The sequence below is a fragment of the Marmota marmota genome, unplaced genomic scaffold, assembly GCF_001458135.2.
Source record: "Marmota marmota marmota unplaced genomic scaffold, marMar, whole genome shotgun sequence".
NCBI classification, from domain to species: Eukaryota; Metazoa; Chordata; class Mammalia; order Rodentia; family Sciuridae; genus Marmota; species Marmota marmota.
The window spans coordinates 1090050-1106866 of NW_026000171.1; the positions used below are offsets into that span (position 1 = coordinate 1090050).

At 37.5% G+C, this 16817-nt stretch overlaps 1 pseudogene; it reads left to right on the forward strand.

Moving 5' to 3' along the window:
• The first annotated feature begins 975 nt into the window (after positions 1–975).
• On the forward strand, positions 976–16212 carry LOC107154876 (annotated as a pseudogene).
• The last annotated feature ends 605 nt before the right edge of the window (positions 16213–16817 follow it).

The window sequence follows — 16817 nt, forward strand, 5'->3', positions numbered from 1 at the left end:
AGAAAAGCTCCTTTAGATTACACCTTTTTAGGACATGTGAAGCATATGAAGGAAGCAATATGTCTCTCAAGCGAAGACAAGGACATATCTGACTGCAATATCTGACTTCAATCAGTGGACTTCTGCAGATACAATGTTTCTTTTTTTCAACCAGGTCTCTCATAAACTTCAAATACCTTGATATTATTTGTTTTAGTCTGCATTATTTTTTGAAATATTCATACTCAGAACCCAAAAACATTTCTGGAGAATGGTAAATTCAGAAAAGACATTAGTGTTTAATGTCTTTTAGACATTAAAAGACATTAGAATTAGAAAACATGCAAGCAGACTCTCAATACTCTCTTCAAATACCTGTCTCCTATATCAGACCTGAGTGGAAAGTTTAGAATGTCTCCTATGAAGAACCCTCTGCCCCATTTTATCCTTTCTTGATCACAGGCATTTATGACCATTTCTGGGCCTCCATTGACCACTCTCCTTGTCCCCTTCTGTACCTGGGAGGGAAGGTCATGCTGTAACCTCTGGCTTTCAGAGATGGCTAGGAAACCCAATAATACAGGGCCAGTTTGGTCTTCAAGGAAGATACTGGAATCTATTTGGACCTCTGCCTGGCCAAATAACACATTGATGGGTACATTCATATCTACTCAGATGACACAGTTCTGTGCCATAAAGAGAATAGTAGGATTGTAGAGTTAAAGATGAGGAGAGAGGTGGATACAGAAACAAGGCTCATGAGCAAAGCCCTGGAGAGCTGGTTAGATGCAGAAAAGTCTCTTCTATAGGCACATGGAGGAGGAAATCTTGGTCTTGGTGGAAAAAACAAAGGTGTGATCTTAATGAAAGATGTTGGAAATCAACTTGGCCATCCTGCCTCTTTTGTTTACCTGTATAAATTTGAGTCCAAAAGTTCAGGAAGTGTGAGAGGCCATTTCCACAAGCTTAAATCACCCTAGTTTACTAAAAACTGGAATGTGGAGAATTGAGGATCTCCCAGGAGCTGGTGCAGGTACAGAAAGAGTAGTTTCGTGAAGACCAACTCCCTACAAGCCTTCCTGGGGCATGACTGAAGTGTTTTTGTAAATGAACCCAGTTTGTAAACTGGAGGCCACATCTGTGAAATAAGGTTACAGATGAAGCACCAAGGAGAAAGGCACAGGATATATCATATCCTCAATGGCAGAGGTTGGGGGAGGGAATGGGGTAAGAGCCTGAAAGGGGAGGAGACAAGCTGTTGCTGAGAAACAAAATGAGGTCACAGTAGAAAGTTCTTAATGCCACCGTATCTCTAACCTCTAACAAATCACTTACTCTCCCCAGGTTCTGTTTTTTCTGTCAAGACATAAGGACATAGCACATGAGCATCTTCAATAGTATATTGTTTTTAGTAATTTTTAACACATTTAACACTGTCAATAGCATTTATCACTGTGGAGCTTTAAACTTAGCCATGAAAAAAGCTGTCATGTCGAGATATTTAAGGTACTGGAAAATTCAGATAGAGAAGTTTAAGAAGGGAAATTGAAACTGAGAATGGATTTAGGATAAATATCATAGTACCTCATTTATTTATATAGGAAGCAACCAACACCTGGACCTTACCTGGGAACTGCTCATCTATCTGTCCCAAAAGAATCTATTTGCTGCCATGTGCTAAACACACACTTCTTTTCTGACCCTCAGTTCTTTTTAGTGCCAATTCTCCAAGTTCTTTAGCCACAGAGAAGGACCATTTTCCTTGGTTGGTTGCTGTGGGCCTGATGCATCCTCCTTTTGGACTGGAGCACAAGTGTGTCTCTATCTCTTCTTATTTATGACACAAAAAGTAGATTTTGTTCTCTAAGTGTTCAAGATGTAGATGTCAAACCTTAAGGTTTTGAAGTTACTTTTAATTTTTTGCTGTGTTAGTCCTTTGGAGTTTTCATGGAATTTGGTTAATTGTGTCAAATCTCCATTGAGTGGTTCTTGATAAAATTTTCTTTCTCTGTTATCCTTCCTATGTACAAATGAATCCTGATATCTTTCAGGTAAGATTAGGAAGGTGTATTTCCTTTAAAATGACAAGAAGCTGGAGAGTAGCTTTTAGTGTCAGCCAAGTCTTCATCCTGCAAACTCATACCCTGTCCTCAGATGAGTCAGGCACAATTTGGATGAGGACCTCAAATCATTCAGGCTCAGTCATGACCATCATGTGTAGAAAGGTTAGGCACAAGACACAGAAAAAATGTTTACACTCTTTCAAACAAACATATAAATGGCTCTGGTGAACCAAAAATCTATTTACCTCACATGACAATCTCTATGGAATTATTTCAATGTTAAATCTATGGAATTATTTCAATGTTAAAACTTCACATGTCATGAAAATACCAGTCTTGTGCAGATACTGAAATGTCTTTACCGTGCCTCGTGTAATTTCCAGTAGTGATCATTATTGAAATAACATGCATGCATGGGGAGATATTTTAAAAACCCTTGCTTTTTTCTTTTTTTAACATCATTTTCATCAATTACTGCTACGTCTCTAGGGACTAAGGCAAGTGTGCCTCATTAAACCAGTATTACTACTCCTAGGACAGTTGATCAGATTGGCATGTGGCTCTATCCTCTAAGTGTGATGTTTCAGAGGAGGAAATTCAAAAATCTTCACTGTATCATCACAGATTTAGAATAAGAGCCAGTGACAACAACAGAAAGGAGGTGAGGAATTTTTATCCTGCTGTTTTGCACTGAATTCTTCAACCATATTCTAAAGCCTTTCATTCATAATTAATCCAGCCTGACTCTTGTCCTCTGGAGAGGGGAGACTCAGAGGCAGACACACAATTTTATATTTATGAGAGTTATTCACAGTTGACTGATCAGATCATTTTATTGCAATCCGTCATATGTATGTATACACCATTTTTAAAATTTCAGTTTATGTTCATTGTTAGGAGCTTGAGTTCAATGTGTATAATTTACAGAAAAAGAAAAACCTAACCTGAAGGTGGCAGCCTCACAGATGAGACACACAGCTGATGCTGAATTCTTTGTAATTAGAATCTGCAGTAAGAGAATCAGCATTGAATGTTGTATTTTATGTTTTATTTCTTGAAAATGCCTCAGACATTAGGTGTGCTTCATATTATGCCTCAAAGTCAAATAAGAAGTTTCCAATATAAATGCTATTTATAACTCTGACAGAAAGATGCACAGCAGTTATTTCAAGAAACCACATAAAACAGCCATTGTGGATAAATTCTACCAATTTATGCCTCTTACATAATGTTCAAGACATGAAATATTCCATTCCCTATGATTCAAGAAGAAGGGCTACTTTGAACAAATAGTTGGCAATTAGGTGTCCATACACTAGAGTCCCAGATGAACCAACCTCAATATTCAAACCTCTGAAATTTCAAGATTGTAGATTGTGCAGACTGAGTGGTAGTTTCAATATGGCAACTTTGTCTTATTTGAGAATACATTCTTTATAAGCAAATGAAAGGAAGTACTATTTACCTTAACCATCTGGTAATGCAGAGGAGGAAGGGGAATTATTTTTTTCTCCACATCCCTTTATACCAGTGACATATTACCAAAACTGATATGTAATTTTGCAAATAGAAATAATAAGGATTTCTAAACTATAATAATTGCCTATTTAGCTGAAGAACTGTGGACCATAATAATACCAATCTTCCTAGAAGGGTATCCAGGTTTATAGAACAATGTATAACTGCTTTTGAAACACAGTTTTTCTATTGGTTTATATTTCTTTAATCACAAAGAGTAAATAATCTCCCAAGAAGAATTATCATCTGTATAGAGGAAGCTGGCTCTAATGTCTAAGTCACATCTTTTTCAAAAATATGTTTTAAGAATTTTGCATATATATTACTTTATAATTCAATGCCCAGAACATAATAAATCCTCAATTTTTATAGATAAATAAATGTATTGCTGAGTTTGCAACAATACCTCCCTCTGAAAACCTCAAGATTTCTGTTCAGCACAATGACAGATGCTCAGTTGATGGTATGAGTTCATGTACTGTATGAATTTTACTCTTCACCCTCTTCAGGTTATAACTGGAGTAGATCTCTCTGTTCTGTGAAGAGTAAAAGAATAAAGGTGAAACCTACATTGGGTTTTCTATTTCTTTATCTAAAATGCTTCCAATTTTATTAATTGAAACTATACAAAAGTTTTTTGTTTTTGTTTGTTTGTTTGTTTTTTACAAAAGTTGATACTGAAATAGAATTCAGTGCCTAAGACAAAGATACCACCATAACATTTCAATTAAAGGACACTGTACTCAGATACCCCAGTGGATCATCTCAGATAGATAAAGAATGTGGTATTATTTTACCTCAACTAAGACTTTCTAACTCTTGGATGCTAGAAATGGGCCAAAATACGATGAAAAAAAAAAGGAAAATAAAAAAGAAATAGTGCTACTTCAGGCAAGTTTGTGTTTCTATCTGATCTGAAACTACAATAAGTCATGCAAACCTGGTGGCCCTCTCTGGTGATGCTGATGTTGACCTTTAATGTGAAGGTGGAACTGTGGAAACCAGAGTTCACAGAGAAGGAGACTTGGTGCATTCACAGACAGAGCCTTCAGCCAGTCAACTTTCTATTCTGGAGGCTGGTCTTTGTTGTTCCTGTCACTGGACAACCATATTGATGGCTGATTTTTATGATGTGCCTGCAGGTCTCATATTCTTTAAAACATAACCTCCTAAAGATTAGTGATTTCAGTTTGGAATTTGTGTATCTGCATTTTGACTCTATAAGTAAGGTACATTATCATTGCTCCTCTATAATAATGATATAAATTAAAATTGTCATTGTAGTAACACTTAAAGAATCCACACTTCATATTAATACATCAGGTCCAGAGAGAAAAGGGAGTATTCCAATTATAGTGTTTAAGTAACAATTTTAATAAGGTAGGTCAATGCTCTTGATATACTTTCTTTCCAATATGATGATTTACTTGGGGAAAAATAATGAACATGATATTCTCATAAGAAAGGAATTCTTGCTGAATATCCTCAGTACATAATATTACTATTATATTACAATTTCACATCAATAACCAAATGCCCTCCCAAAAATGAAACCATGTGTTTGAAACCATACTTGAAATCACTTCCTGATCAGCATCAATAGATATATAATGGATTCTTCATACTCTGTTTATTAGAAATAAAATAATCCCTTAAGAACAACACAAAACAAATTTAAAAACATGCTCAAATCTCTGAATAACTTCTGTTGCTTTTTCTAAATTGCCTTTTTGTCTTCTGTAATGGGAAGTATGATGTGAAGAACCCTGCTTATTTTAGTCACAAGAAGCTGGTTTCATCTCAGCTTCCCAATATTTAGTGAGCTATTTTCTTATCCCTAAATTTATTTTCCTAAATGTGAAATAAATATAAATTGTCAGGTTTTGATACACATTGAACTTTTTCATTCATTAATGTGTTATCTTACTTGGAATTATTATCTGTGAATTGAAGATTTCAGAGCATAAAATAATAAAAATTAATCCTAGTCTTTTTCTACACTGAGTTCACATTCCATGGATAGATATGGATCCTATACAAAACAAAAAAAGGAGGTGGATTGTCACCAAAAGTCATATAAAAAGATACCTTTATAATATGAAGAATAATATGTCCATATAAAAGAAAAAGCATATTACACACAAAAATATATATGTTCATTGGATTACAAAATCCATAGTAATTATAAATTCGACAATAATTGTGAAATTTCTAATTTGACATATTTAAAAATGTAACACTCAAATATAAATTTGCATATCATAAACTTAAAGTAATTTAAAATATATGCCAGGTTTCATGAGTACAATAAAAGCCTATAAAATACAAAAAATTATATATGTATGTATATATGTGTGTGTGTATGTGTGTGTGTGTGTGTGTGTGTGTATATATATATATATATATATACATATATATATAACTCTATATATATATAACTCTATATATATATATATATATATATAGAGAGAGAGAGAGAGAGAGAGAGAGAGAGAGAGATTCATTTCTTGAACACACAAATATACATGCTATGTATATGTGTGTTGGCTGGGGAGTGTGTACATTCATTCATTAATTTCTTTTTTTTCCTAGTACCTTATTTTATCACTTGTTTACTTAGTTTGAATTTTATCATAGGAGCCATTTTATCCTGCAGTAAGTACTGTCTAAAGGCCCTATAATTTATGATTTAATACAAATTCACTTAAGAATATCTTTTTTAATTGCTTTTATTTTTTAAATACATGACAGCAGAATGCATCACAATTCTTATTACACATATAGAACACAAGTTTTCTTATCTATTTGTATATAAAGTATGTTCACACTAATTCATGTTTTCATACATGTACTTTGGATAATGATGTCCATCACATTCCACCATCATTACTAACCCCCTTCCCCCTCCCTTCCCCTCCCTCCCCTCTGCCCAATCTAGAGTATTCCTCCCATGCTCCTTCTCCCTACCCCACTATGAGTCAGTCACCTTATGTCAGAAAAAACATTTGCCATAAGTAGGCCCTGATATTCATCATGTGGAATTAGGCCCCAACTTCCTTAATAAGATTCCTATAGTGCAAGAATTAAAACCAAGAATCAATAAATAGGGGCTGGGGATGTGGCTCAAGCGGTAGCGCACTCGCCTGGCATGCCTGTGGCCCAGGTTCGATCCTCAGCACCACATACAAAGATGTTGTGTCCGCTGAAAAACTAAAAAATAAATATTAAAAAAATTCTCTCTCTCTCTCTCTCTCTCTCTCTCTCTCTCTCTCTCTCTCTCTCTCTTTAAAAAAAAGAATCACTAAATAGGATGGAATCAAACTAAGAAGTTTCTTCTCAGCCAAAGAAACAATCTGTGAGGTGAATAGAGAGCCTACATCCTGGTAGCAAATCTTTACCCCTCACACATCAGATACAGCATTAATCTCTAGGGTATATAAAGAACTCAGAAAGCTAAGCACCAAAAAAACAAATAACCCAATCAATAAATGGGCCAAGGACATGAACAGACACTTCTCAGGAGAGAATATTTAATCAATCAACAAATATATGAAAAAATGTTCATCATCTCTAGCAATTAGATAAATGCAAATCAAAACTACTTTAAGATATCATCTCACTCCAGTCAGAATGGCAGCTGTTATGAAGACAAACAACAATAAATGTTGATGAGAATGTGGGGGGAAAGGCACACTCATACATTGCTGGTGGGATTGCAAATTTTTGCAGCCAATATGGAAAGCAGTATGGAGATTCTTTGGAAAACTGGGAATGGAACCACCATTTGACCGAGCTATCCCTCTCCTCAGTATATACATAAAGGACTTAAAAACAGCATACTACAGGGACACAGCCACATCAACGTACATTCATTTCTTGAATCAGCAATCTAGAACAGACTTTAAAACTTGCTACTCCTAAATTTGTCTTCAGACACTTGCTCAAAAAATTCACATTCTGGCACCATCTGTTAAATCCACTCCACATACCCCAAGACTGAAAAATTAACAGATTTCACAGCGTTACCTGTGAATTGTAGCTTCCTACTTCTATTTCCTGATATTTCTTGTTGATTGTTTCTTTCTCCCATAGGATTTGTGCATCTGGATGGAGGACACAGACCTTGCTCTGGGCAAGTGGAAGTGAATTCTGGAGGAGAGTGGATTTCAGTATCTGATGGGAATTTCACATTACCCACAACCCAGGTCATCTGTGCAGAGCTGGGGTGTGGCAAGGCTGCATCTGTCCTGGGGAACCTGCCCTTCAGAGAGAACAGTGAACAGGTCTGGGCTGAAGAATTCCAGTGTGAGGGGCAGGAGTCTGGCCTCTGGTTCTGCCCCAGAGTGCCTTGTCCTGGAGGAAGTTGTCCCCACGGAGGGGCTGTGCAAGTTGTCTGCTTAGGTGAGACTCACAACAGGATGTTAACCTCCCTATGCACTCTGTTGTGGGGGTAAGAAAAATGTGGGATTATGCTAAAATCCTGTCTTCTACCAGGATATACAGATGTTCAGCTCATGAAAAATGGCAGCTCTCAGTGTGAGCGTCAAGTGGAGATGAAGACCTTTGGAGGCTGGAGGTCACTCTGTGCCTCCCACTGGAATATGGCCAATGCCAATGTTGTTTGCCATCAGCTGGGCTGTGGACTCACCATCTCCACCCCAAAGGGAGAATACTTTGTGGAAGGAGGAGATGAGATCTGGAGAGACCGATTCCACTGCTCAGGAACTGAGTCCTTCTTGTGGAATTGCCCTGTGACTGCCCTGGGTATTCCTGCCTGTGCCCATGGAAACACGGCCTCTGTGGTCTGTTCAGGTAAGAAAGGCCAGGGCTGACTGGTACTTGAGTGGCATGTCTCTAAGAGCAGACAGCATGAAGAGCTGACTTCAAAAGTGAGACATTCTGGGATGGGGTTCTGGCTCAGTGGTAAAGTGCTTGTCTAGCATGTGTGAGGCCATGGGTTTAGTCCTTAGCACCACATATAAATAAATAAAAATAAAAGCTCATCAACAATTAATTTTTTTTTAAATTGAATGTGACATAGGAAACACAGCCTCTGTGGTCTGCTCAGGTAAGAGAGGTCAGGGCTGACTGGCATGACATGTCTCTAAGAGCAATCAGTGTGAAGAGCTGGCTTCAAAAGCAAGGCATTTGTGATAAAATATGATTCTTCTCAATGATAATTCATTTTTCTGGCTCTGTCAAGGAGTATTAAGAGGAATAGTTTTTAGTTAGCATTATTATTTACTGCAATTTATGGAGAACACTGTATAACAGTGAATGGTAGCTCTGTCCATTATCTCAACCTGGACTATCATAGAGCATTAGCAGCTCCCAGGAGTCACCTGCACATCCCTCAAGCCACTGTGCCCTTCTCCCCTCCAAAGGAGACCACTCAAACTTCTGCTGGAAAAGAATATTTTTTCAGGTTTTGAGATTTATGTAAAATCATGCACCGTGTTCTCCTTTTGTGTCTACCTTGACTCAACGTTTAGAATTCACCCATATTTTTATTTTTAGCAGAGCCTCATTTATTTTTATTGCTGTAGAGTTTTCTGCCAAATAACACAGGATCATATATTGATTCATTCAAATGATATGGATATTTGTGTTGTTTGCACTTTTTGAGTACCAAAATAATGGTCCTACAAATCACCATGTCAATATATTTTGGTGCAATTATGGATATATTTGTGTATGGTTTTTAATTCTTGCCTTTTTATATTCCCTTTCTTAATGTAGAGTTCTTTCTGGAGTCAAATTCCTATTCTCATCAAATTCATATCAATATTTACTGTATAGTTAATGTTCTAATGTCCTTTTAAGTAGAAATTTGCTACTATAAGATAACAGCAATATTCCCCAAGAGTATTTTATGCATGTTTAGTTACATTTCTTTTACATATAATTGCATAATCTTTCTGGGGTTGCTATTATATATAGTGTGTTGTGTGAAAAAAAGTTTTACTTTATTGTTTGAACATCCAATTGACTCAGAATCATTACTGAAGAGCCTTTTCCCAACTGCTGTGTCACCTTTGATTTACACAGGGTGCCAATATTTCTGACTCTTGCTCCATGCTCTGTTCTGGTCCATTCTATTATTTTCTTTGCTTGTTGCCATGCACACCTCCTTAATTATTATAACTTTATAGCATGTCTGATTAACTTTTTTCAAGATTACTTTTTTTATCTTTTATTGATTTTATTTTTTTAAATACACGACAGCAGTGGAATACATTACAATTTTTATTATACATATAGAGCACAATTTTTTATATCTCTGTATATAAAGTATGTTCACGCCAATGTATGCCTTTATACATGTACTTTGTTTTTTATTGCATTACAATTCTTAATACACATATGTACCACAATTTTTCACATCTCTGTTTATATATAAAGTATGTTGACATCCAATTAAAGTCTTTATATATGTACTTTGTATAAAGATGTCCATCACATTCCACCATCCTTGCCAATCCCCTGCCTCCTCCCTTTCCCTCCCACCCCTCTTTCCCTATCTAGAATTCCTCTAATCCTCCCGTGCTCTCCCTCCCTACCCCACAATGAGTCAACATTCTTATATCAGAGAAAACATTCAGCATTTGTTTTTGGGGATTGGCTAACTTCACTTAGCATTATCTTCTCCAATGCCATCCATTTACTGCAAAAGCCATGATTTTGTTTTTTTTAATGCTGAGTAAAATTCCATTGTGTATATATGCCACAATTTTTTTATCCATTCTTCCACTGAAGGACATCTAGGTTGGCTCCGCAGTTTAGCTATTGTGAATTGTGCTGCTATAAACATTGATGTGGCCATGTCCCTGTAGTATGCTGTTTTTAAGTCCTTTGTGTATAGTCTGAGGAGAGGAATAGCTGGGTCAAATGGTGGTTCCATTCCCAGATTTCCAAAGAAATACTGCTTTGCAAATTGGCTGCACCAATTTGCAGTCCCACAAGCAATGTCTGAGTGTACCTTTTTCCCCACATCCTCGCCAACACTTGTTATTTGTCTTCATAATAGCTGCCATTCTGACTGGAGTAAGATGATATCTTAGAGTAGTTTTGATTTGCATTTCTCTGATTGCTAGAGATGATGAGCATTTTTTCATGTTTTTGTTGATTGATTGTATATCCTCTTCTGAGAAGTGTCTGTTCAGGTCCTTGGCCCATTTGTTGACTGGGTTATTTGTTTTGTTTAAATAACTGTTCTAATTGTGTTGCTTTTGTTGCCCAGTGCATTGGTCATACATGGTCTTATGCATTTCACATAAATTTTACAAACAACATGATATATTTAAATGAATAATAGCATTTAGATTGAGTTGGATTTAACCTAAACATCAATATAGAGTTAATGACTCTATGTTGTATAGATATAGATATATCTCTAATTTTTCTCAGATTTTACATAATTTTTACTAGATATACTTTTGATGTGTTATGGTTTTGATGCTGTTTTATGTGTTTCTTTCAGTGAAATGTTTGAGGAATTAATTCTATTAGTGTTTTAGTTGGCTTTTTAGCTGCTGTGACAATAGGCCTGACAAGAATAATTTTAGGAGAAAAAGTTTATTTTGAAGCTCAACATTTCAGAGGTCTCAGTACATAGATAGCCTATTCCATTTTTGGGGGTCGGACATAAGGCAGAATATCATGGTAGAAGAGTGAATCAGGGGAAAGGAGGTCAGCATATGGCCACCAGGAAGCAGAAATAGCAAGAACTCTTCTCAACAAAGACAAAACATAAACCCCAAAGGTACACCCCCAGGGTGAATCTCATCCAGCCACAACCTACAAGCTTATACTTACCACCCAGTTACTCTTATCAGAGGATTAATGTACTGATTGGATTAAGGTTCTCATAATCCAATCATTGCACTTCTAAACTTCCTTGCATTGTCTGACACATGAGCTTTTGGGGAACACTCAATATCTCAACCATAACAATTCATTTTCATCTTCGATTTTTTGTGGCTTTGTTCTTTTTTTCTCTTTATTTTATTTTATTTTATTTTGGTAATTTTAGAATTCTTACTAAGCTTCAAAGATAGTATAAAATTCCCAGCTAACCTTAACCCAGATTCCCCAATGCTATTATTTTTGTATATTCTCCCCTCATTCTGCCACATTTATCTCTGAATATATAAAATATTTCTGAGTAACTAGTAACTAGTTAAGAGTGGGTGGATAGAATTATATGTCCCTTTACTTTTAAAATATTAACAAGAATATTTACATAACCACAGTGTCATTGCCAAATTTCATAAACTAACATGATGGCTTCCACATATGATGGAGAACATGTGCTACTTGTCTTTCTGTATATGAGTTATTTAACTTCTATCCATTTTTATGCAAATGGCTGGACTCCATTATTCTTTTTGGCTGTACTTTTTACCCATTTTCTTTATGAATTTCTTTGACAATGGGCACTGATTCCATAATGTAGCTATTGTGAATAGTGCCACAATACACATGGGAACATAGGATTCCTGTTTCACAGTAAATGTAATTGTTCTAGATTCTATTGTTTTGTAATCCATCCCCCATTCCCATAAAAATATAACAACAGAAATAAAAAAAATCCATTTTATTTTGCCCATGATTTCCAGATTCATAAATTTGGAAAGGGCTGTTGGCAGTTGCCTCTTGGAGTCTCTGATGATGTTGCACTTGGATCTCATCTTGCAGCTGAGGTCATTTGTAAAGAAAACAAAAGAAGGCAGAAGTAAGGTGAAGAGGCAGAATGGCAGAATAGCAGGATGGCAGAATGGCATAAAGGCAGAAAACCTTTGTCCAAGCTGCCAGCCTTATTGATATCAATAGGTTATTAGGTCACTGGCATCAGTAATACATTATTGTTCATTGTGTCATTAGGCAGTTTACTGAGTTATCAACATTATGCAGCTTATTTCTCGGTTACATACTATAGTTGCAATATGCAAGGAGATTTGTGTAGCTCTTAAGAAAGTCCATTGTTTAAAGTTAGTGTTATGTGGACAGGGTCAGGTTCAGCAGAGCTTGGTGAAATTTTGTGATTGTCTAACAAGAGAGTTCCTTTATTCACAGGAGCTGAGTGCCTGAGATCAAGGTCAAGGCTGATAAGACTCTAGCACAGAGCCTCCTCATGCAGAGCATTGCCACAGCAGCTAGGCATTGCACATCTATTAGTTATCTTACTAGTTCTTGGAGGAAACTGCAGAATATTCCAAGTGTGAAAAACACAATGCCTGTTACTGCCCCCTCCCCCAGGAGTTTGCTCACCAGAGGAACACTGTCCTCTGCATTTCCACAGCCAGAATCCTTAGAGTCGTTGAAGACTTGATCAAGCTGGAAATCCAGGATAGTTCATTCACATGGCTGATAACTTGAAGTTCAGCTGGGGCTGCTGACAGAACTACCTGCAAATGCTCTCCCCATATGATAGTCTACAGAGTAGATTTCCCATAAAGTAAACATCCTACTAAGTCAAAAGGAGGAGGCATGACTTTCTAAGCTAATTCTGAAGTCAAGCCATGCTAGATTTACCACATTCTATTGCTTATGGGCAACTCACTATAGCCAGCTCAGATTCAACAGAGGAAAAATGCACTGCCCAGGTCAGTGGATAGAGTGTCACAGATTTGGGGGGGGGCGGTATTTTTATAAACTACAGGTGGGTTAAATGTCTCATTTTGTGTATTTTCTAATTTATAATTTTGCACCATCAATTATGGCCTTAATGCCTAAAACTTGTAAAGTATATGGGAATGTTAGGTTCTCTCACCATGTCTGTTGATTCCTTATTATATTTCCTACAGTTTTGTCCTTCTGTTCTTCACTCTGTATTTTCCCATATTCTTCCACTTACTATTTCTTTTTTGTGCAAACCTACAGTGTTGTTAGACTCATATTCTGGTTTTTTTTTTATTTTTAGCTACTGACTTTTTATTGGTTCTTTTTATTTATACATGACTCATAAATATTTATTGGATTTTTTATCATTTCTACCAAAACACATATCATATTATTAAACTTAAAAAAATTAATCACGATTATTGGAATTACCTATTGGTAATTACTACCAATCTGTAAAAATCTTTCTTTTCTTTCTCTTTGTCTCCTTTGTTTTCTACATGATCTCTTTTATAAGTGTGGGGCTTTTTGTTTGACAGACATTGTATATGAAAAAACATCCATCCTACAAAAACTTCAGAAAGGATTTTGTTTTGCTTCTTCAATACACTTTATTTAGGGTATATCACCTTACACACACAAAAGTGAAGTGGCTAGAAACTGGGCACCATCTCCATGATGAAAATTATTTTAATTTACAAAATTTGATACAAGTTTCCTGGTTGGTTAACATGATTCCTCCCCTTTGGTCCAACCTAAATTTTACTTGTGTTCTCCGAGGGATATCTGGCAAACATGCTCATATTTTCATAGTCTAATATACTACCTTTGAAAGGTCAAGTGTCTCCAGAGGAAAATAGCTGATGCTAGTTTTCACTTTTCGCTGAACTTGACTCCTAGGTCTTGCTTCCCTGGGAGCTATGCAATACTCTCAAATACCACTGATATATTCACACTTTACTAAAGTTATTCCTAGGACTTTGTTTAAGAGAGAAGAGTATGTCAGAAGCATAAGCAGAAATCTCTGTTAGAATATCAGCTCTGAATATAGGAAAATATTAATCCTGTGTTACAGCTTTCAGATGCCATCACTAGATTATTGTCTAGTTTAATTCAGTTACCTGGTCTCTAACCCCTTTGATAGGAAACCAGGCCCAGATGCTGCCCCAGTGCAATGACTCCTGGTCTAACACAGCAGGCTCTGCAGCCTCAGAGGGCCATATTGCCAACTGTTCAGGTGAGCAAGGCTCCCAGCACAAGAGCCTTCCCATTCCCTGTGGAAATGCCCACTGACATGACCCTGTCTCTCCTCAGACAGCAGACAGCTCCGCCTGGTGGATGGGGGCAGTCACTGTGCAGGGAGAGTGGAGATCCTGCAGCAAGGCTCCTGGGGCTCCATCTGTGATGACAGCTGGGACCTGAGTGATGCCCATGTGGTGTGCAGACAGCTGGGCTGTGGAGTGGCCCTGGAGGCCACCATCTCTGCTCACTTTTGGAAAGGGATCAGGGCCCATCTGGCTGTACAAGAGAGGAAGCCTATGTGTGGCAGTGCCCTTCCCAGGGCTGGGGGCAACACAACTGCAGTCACAAAGAGGATGTGGGGGTCATCTGCTCAGGTCTGCTCTTCACACTGTGCACAGGTCCGGGAGGGAAGGGTAGGGTTTGCAGGATGGTATCTGAGCCACAGCACAGGGGTTGGAAAAGGGCAGAGGGGAAGGATAGTTTCTGTCTTTCCAGTAGAGATGAGGTACTTCCATTTCCTCCTGCAGGAGCTGAGCTTCTGCTCCTTCCTTCCCAGCACTGTCCCCTGACACAGTCATTCTCTACACCGTCCATTTAAAGCTGTCATTCCTCTTCTCTTACCTGTAGGTGCAACATCATGACCCACCGAATCAATTTTCTATTACTTACCATAGACTGAGTGGCTCAAAACAACACAAAATTATTATCCTACACTGTGTAGGTTAGAATTTGACCTGGGTCTATCTGGGCTATAAGCAAGGTATTAGGAGGCTGCAACCCTGAAGCTCTGGCAAGACTCATTTCCTTCCTTTTGCAGCTTCTAGAAGTTGCCTGAATTCCTTGTCTCATAGCAGCTTCCTTCAAACCAACACCAATACAATTCTCTAACCATCATTCCATGTTCACATTTCCCTCTTGAGGTTACAAAAGAATTACCTGCTTTTGAGGTTAGAGGTCTAAAGATATGACTTGAGAGTGCTTACCTATTAATCCAGGATGATCGATGATAATCCATGAAAGAATCTTTCTTAGTCATGTCTGAAAAGACCTTTTGCAATGAAGTAAAATATTCACAAGCTCCCAAAATCAGGGAGTGGACATATTTGGAGCTCCACTGTTCCGCTACCCCTCTATCCACCCTCCTTTTCTAGTATTTGTCAGATTGTTGGTCAGATAGTAGATAGTGTACTTCCTGCAGACATCCGAGGTCAGTGCTCCTATCTGTTTATTTACTAATATTACATTGTTGTAGAAACAGAGAGGTACAAGTTAACAAACAAGTTAAAGGGACAAAAATTTCAGTATTTCTCCTAGTAGGAACATCCTCAGGAGAGGCGGCGATGAGCACTCACTATTTAGGAATAATGAAAAAACAACAGTAAGAGTTGAATGCTCACTGTGCCCAGTTTTCCTCCTCTTGCTTTCAGAGTTCTTGGCCCTCAGGCTGGTGAGCGAGGACCAGGAGTGTGCTGGGTGGCTGGAGGTTTTCTACAACAACACCTGGGGCAGTGTCTGCCACAGCCCCATGGAACCCATGACCTTGTCCATGATCTGCAGACAGCTTGGCTGTGGGGACACTGGGACTCTGGATTTCTTGGTTCCTTCCAGGGAAGGTTCTAGACCACACTGGGTAGATGGAATCTGCTGTCGGGAAACTGATACCTCTCTCTGGCAGTGTCCTTCTGACTCCTGGAGACACCAATCTTGCTCTGCAAAGGAGGAAGCTCATATCACATGTACAGGTGACCTACTATTTCTGTGTTTGCCCTATTCCTGTAAGTTGTTGTAAAATAGGAAAGTTTCATATTTTCAAATATAATGAATTAGTTGAAATAAGTCTACACAATGAATACTGGATAGAGATTACTTTATCCAACTCTAAGAAAATCTGCAATGATAGCAATTTATGTGAAAATTACCAGAGATTGAACTGAGCATATGGCAGCATGAAGTTTTACTCTGATGAACATTCTTAGCAATTAGGTAATGCTGTCTTAGATTATATTAATCAACATATATTTTGTTAGTGAGAGGGTGAATGGTTGCATCTCAGTAATACTCATTGCTTACTATGTGCTATCACTATTTTCCCACACCCTACCCCACCACATGTAATGTGGCTTAATTATCATAATCAACTAATGATATGTACCATGGTGATAATTTATTTCAGATGAGGAAACTGAGGTTAGAAGTAAACACTTCATTTCCTTCAAACTTTCAAGTGAGTGGGAGGCAATTTGGGGAGTCAAATATATTGAGCTGTTTACTCTGAAATCCAGCTACACCAGACAGACAACCTCTCAGGTCATTTTGTTGATGGAAAGAAATGAAGTGACTTTTGGTAGAAACTTAATTCCAGTAAGAGCACAGACACAAGAAAAAAATCACTGC